Genomic DNA, 6,171 nt, shown 5'->3' on the forward strand with positions numbered 1-6,171 from the left:
TCGCTTTGATTCGGATCTTATCGCATACAACGACTTATTAAGTTGAATTGTTAACGTATATTTTGTAGTACGTATAAGGCTTCCAAATTAGTACGCATATGCTAGTTTTCTGCATCAGATACAATTTTTCAGGGTATATATAAGTACATATAACTCATTTGTTGCTCTGATATGCATATGAAAATGTTTACTGGGTATCGCGACCCCGGTGAGGTAGTATACCGAAAACTCAATTACTAAGAATAACAAAGAAAGAAATTCGAACTCTCCATGAACCGGCACGGGCTGGCTTGCTTGGTCGAGATCTGCATCAACTCGGAGTGGAGATCGCTGCTAAATTCCGGAGAAAGCGAGTTCCGTGCAGTAGACCCTATTGCATGTACTTCTTTCAAGTAGCATATCTACTACAGTGGCGGTAAAAAAGCAGAACATGAAGTCGGTTTCGTAGTGTTGGGAAAACAAAAGCAGCGAGTTATCCTATGGAGGCCCGTAGATCACCGTATATGCGTGTTGAGGATTAAGGGCAAATTCTTCAACTATAGCCTAATCAACTTATACGCACCGACAAATGATAAATCCGATGATGCTAAAGACGAGTTTTACGACAGGCTTGAGAGGACCTATGGAGAGTGCCCAAAACACGACGTGAAAATCATCATCGGAGATGCAAACGCGCAGATCGGGAGGGAGGAATTCTTCCGTCCAGTTATTGGAAGACATAGCCTTCATCTGACGTCCAATGATAACGGTTTGAGGCTCATAAATTTTGCCGCGGCCAGAGGAATGGCCATCTGTAGCATCTACTTTCCACGTTTGAATATTCGGAAACACACCTGGAGGCATCCAAATGGAGAGTCTAGCTCTCAGATCGATCATGTCTTGATTGACGGTCGACACTTTTCGGATGTTATCGATGTACGGTCTTTTCGGGGACCAAATATCGACTCTGACCACTATCTCGTAGTGAGTAAGATTCCCGCAAGGCTGTCGAACATGGCGAAAGCTCGCACTGAGTGGACGCTGCGTTTCGACATCCAGCTGTTAATGGCAGACGGCGTAGCAGTGGAGTACGCCAGGAAGCTTAACCAGCGAATCGCAGAATAGCAGGTAGAGGGAGAAGATAAAAATGGGCTGTGGAATAACATCCATGGTGCCATCGAAACAGCTGCGAGAGAGGTGGTAGGCACGACGCGTGGAAGACAGCGTAACAGCTGGTTTGATGCCGAGTGCCAGAGAGTGACAGATGAAAAGAACCAGGCCAGGAATCGCATGCTCACTGCGGCAACGCGTCAAAACAGAGAGGGGTACAGAGAGACTAGAGCTGCGAAAAAAAGAATCTATCGTCTAAAGAAACGCGACTACGAGGAGCACGTGCTCGCCGGCGCAGAGGAGCGATACGCCAGCAACGACACACGGAGTTTCTATAAAACGGTGAGATGCAGGAATTTTGCCATGCCTGTGATGTGCAATGATAGTGCTGGCAACCTGGTTACCGACAATACGGCGGTAGCACCCAGGTGGAAGGAGCACTTCCTGACACTGTTGAATGGAGAGGTAAATGCGGAGATCACCAGGGACAGGATAGGAACTGTAAGCGATCGGCTGTACGAAGCAATTCACCGGATCATTGCCAGGATCTGGGAGGAAGAACAAATGCCGGAGGAGTGGTTGGATGGCCTCATTTGCTTAATTTTCAAAAAGGGACATCGACTGGAGTGTAAAAACTATCGTGGAATTACATTGCTCAATTCTGCCTACAAGGTGCTTTCCCGCATCCTGTTCTGCAGACTGAGACCGTTAGCGGAGTCCTTCGTCGGCGACTACCAAGCTGGTTTTCGTGAGGGTCGCTCCACGACGGATCAGTTGTTTATCCTGCGTCAGTTGCTAGACAAGTTCCGGGAGTACAACTTGCAGACACACCATCTGTATGTGAACTTTAAAGCGGCGTACGATTCAGTCAAACGAAATGAGCTGTGGCAGGTAATGCTAGAACATGGTTATCCAACGAAACTAGTTACGCTGATTCGTGCGACGCTTGACGGACCCAAATCATGCGTTAGAATAGCGGGTGAGACCTCAGTTGCTTTCGTGACCTTGGATGGGCTGAAGCAAGGGGATGCACTCTCTAACCTGCTATTCAACATTGCCTTGGAATGTACATTACGAAGGGCAAACGTGGAAAGGAATGGAACTATCATCAAGACATCTCACATGCTTCCTTGGTTTGCGGATGACGTCGATATCATCGGAATCAACCGTAGAGCAGTGGAACAGGCCTTCAGGCCCTTTAAAAGGGAAGCTGCGAGATTGAGACTTACCATTAATACCGCCAAAACGAAGTGCATGGTTGCTGGTAGGGAACTTGGGAGCCCAAGTGGTGTTGGTGCCGAGGTGGAGTTAGATGGGGAACGATATGAAGTAGTGGAGGAATTTATATACCTTGGTACACTCGTGACATGTGACAACGATGTAAGCCGCGAAGTGAAACGACGAGTTGCAGCCGCGAATCGGGCTTTCTACGGATCACGTAGCCAGCTGATGTCCCGTAGTTTGCAAATTCGCACAAAACTGGCGCTCTACAGAACACTTATCCTCCCGGTGATGGCCCTTTAGGGACACGAATCAAGGACGCTAAAGGAAGCTGATCGACGAGTGCTTGGAGTTTTTGAGCGTAAAATTCTGTGATCACTTAGTGGCAAAATGGAAAATGGAATGCGGCGCAGACGCATGAATTACGAGCTGTACCAAGTATACAAATATGCTGATATAGTGAAAGTATATATAGTGCAATGTGGTCGGCTGCGGTGGGCTGGACACGTGGCCAGAATGCCCAATAAAAGAGTAGCCAAAACTATTTTCAGCAGATAACCAGAAAGAGGCCGTAGACTCCGAGGCAGACCGCGCATCCGGTGGATGTGTGCTATTGAAGACGATGCACGTTCAGCTGGTGTTCGTGGGGATTGGAGAACGGCCGCCCAGGATCAACGGTACTGGAGGACCGTAATTCGTTCGGCGCAGGATCGGTAACGGACCGTTGACACTAAAGTAAAGTAAAGTAATAGGACGGTCCATCCTCTTGTCACTCTCCTGGCGGTTCGAAGAGACTCGAGAGTAGGGTAACCAACCTATTTTGGACCCCATCAGCAGCTGTACATAATTTGGACACTTGCATTTGATTTTGCTGTAAGTGTCCAAATTATGTACAGCTGCTGAGGGGGTCCAAAATAGGTTGGTTACCCTACTCCCGAAACACGTACGTAGCACATTCGAATTTTTACAAAATTGTTTACCTTCAGGACTTCAATTTGGTTCAGGTTTACTGATAATGAATAATTCCTGTCCTGTTGGAAAGCGAGGGTTCGGTCGCTTTTTTTAGAACCGCAGTAAACGAAACCGCAGATTGTCCGTATAAGATTGTCGTACCGGGCCTGGTGAGCAAAAGAGTGGTTCCATGCGATTAGCTTATTGGTTCGCTCTTGACAATGCCTAATATTTATGCCTTTTTCAAAAGTGATTGGACAAATTATTTTTATATTTTCTATATTAAAGAATTTTTAGAAAAATTTCTAATCGATTGATGCAAATATCTCTAAAATCCATTGAAAAACAAAAACGTAGTCCTACGTTAAAAGTACCGACCATTCACCAGAACATGATCAACACTATTCTGTAATATATCGAAATATTCCCTGAAATGGTTTTTACCTAAATAATATCCCTGAAACCACTTTACTGAAATGTAGTTAAAGTAGAAAGCTATCATAGTAGAAAGAAATCATAGAAGTTGGCTCTATCCTTTATCGATAATAAACGATAAATCAAACTCAAAGCACGACGCACTCATAAGTAATTAACAAGCATTGCCAATGTATCTGGTCACATAATATTAGCCACAAAGTTATTAAAAATGTTGCTTCATCTTTCATCCTCATGGTTTTATAAACAGTTCGATGTCACCTGAAGAGAAATGCATGTTACTTATGTTCCGGTAATATATCATTTGAAATGCACATATTTTGTTTGCTGTGTATGATGCATAACGGTCTACAGTGTCTACATGAATGATGGATGAAATTGCTCAATTCCTGTCAACAGCGTGGAAACAGTCGTTTTTTACTCGACTCTCGCTCTCACAACAAACAGAGGGGCCTTGAATCATTTCAAGTTCACTTTCTGATGCACTGGATGTCCATAAACTTACTTGATCATTAAGGTGATATGTTATTTATGAAGAAAAATATTATTAATAGGAAAATTAAACAAAACTTTTATCAAAATCAAAATCAAAATAAAATGAAACGAACTAAACCATCAAATTTTCTATTTTATCGTCACCCTGAACCTATGTCTGGATCGCATTCGAGTACAGCGAAGGCCTACAGACAGGTAAGGTAAGGTGTGATTGAATGTGTGAGCAAATCGAATCAGAAAAAGCAGCTAGACAAGCGCGCTTTTACTTTCTTTAAGTAAATGCAGCAAACCAGTCCGTCTCCGCGCACTTTTCGTCGCCACTCGATGACTGTTTAGTTAAGTCACTAGGTTGCTGCTAAGGTGTAATTGGTCGTAAACAACTGGCCACAAGGTAGTAACAAGTTTGTGTCGTCTGTGGTCAAATCCAAGCCAAGGTGGGTGCTTTCGAAAGTGACGAGTAGATGTAGTGCAGTTTGTTCTGTAATTGAATTGAATTCAATTAATTGAGGAAATTACAGATTTTTCATTTGTTATATTAACGAATAAACATGATGTTATGATATTTTACGCAAAAGTGGAAGGAAGCACTATATCTAACACAACCTATGTTACGACGAGCTTTTTATTGTGTAGTTAAATGAGTTCTACGTCGGGTGAAGAACGCTGCACATTCGAGTGCAGTAATAAATGTAAAGTTGTACAGAGGATATGTTAGTTTTACTTTACCCTTAGTATGTTTGTATGCGGAAGAAGTAGCTTAGGCTTGCCGTTTCTGGAAATGATTTTATCGCCAAGTTTAAAATAGTTAATGTTATTCCCATCACATTCGAGACAATTTCACAAAGCCATCAGAGTGCATCAAAATGTCAGGGAATGGGACAAAATATGATTATAAAATTGCTCACAAAATGGTGTTTGTTAAACTTTTTTCTATTCAGTAAGCAATTTTAAATATGTATGTTTGTTTGAATAATTATTTCTGACAAATATATTTAGAAGATTGTTACATTATTAATTTGACTGTCCATTGAAACAAACTAATAACGATGTCACTCTGAACGGAGCTATGAATATATCTGAAGGACATTATGCTATAAATAATAAATTCATAAATCGAGCAATTATCCTAAACAAGTCAGCCAGGAAGATCGTCTTATCAAATATTCACACCTAAGTCGATACCTCCTCGTACCTAATTGAGTTGTTTATCGGATGTTGTTAAGTTTCATGCTCCAGTCTCATAGGTATTTTGAAATTTAGATTAGAAAACCATTGCATCACTTAACGCTTTCGTTATTATATTGAGAATTACATTCTGCAGAATCGCGTGACATTAAGTTGTTGTTTTCAAATGCTGTTTTTTCTACAAAACCACCTTGAACCTTCAATCTGGTATTGTTTTGAATAATTTATATTGGGACTTACCCCAAAATATTCTGCTCAGTGATGAGTCAGAATAATAATGCGAAGAATCGACCTCAGGTCAGCTATGTTAGTAGACAATGTTCTAACTTCCAACTACTATTCGCACTAGCGAGATATAAATTCGTAAGTTTAAACATTTTTATTTTAATATATTAGCCGACCAGCAGGAAGTGTATCACGAAGGTTTCTTCAACTTTCATTACAGTGAACTGCTGTTTACCGGAGATAGCTTATCTTCACTATAGGCCTGACCATGGGCTGACAATCACAATCCGCTCAACTCGTGCGGGGTAATAATAATAATTCACGCTATCATTACCACCTAGGTGAATTATACCACCAGCCAGCGTTCGCTAATAAACAAAATTTACGCCTAATTTTTACCCCCTCCCTGGAAATATCATTGGCATGTGTAATGCTGCCGCAAGTGTTCGCAAGTATTTAGACTTAGCAAACATTTCAGATTCAACAGAAGTACAACATACCTACGTCAAACTGTGGTCGGTGCTTAGTTATGACTGAAGTTTCGAAGCAGAATAGCTTTTCGTTTTTATG

The sequence above is a fragment of the Sabethes cyaneus genome, chromosome 2, assembly GCF_943734655.1.
Source record: "Sabethes cyaneus chromosome 2, idSabCyanKW18_F2, whole genome shotgun sequence".
NCBI lineage: Eukaryota > Metazoa > Arthropoda > Insecta > Diptera > Culicidae > Sabethes > Sabethes cyaneus.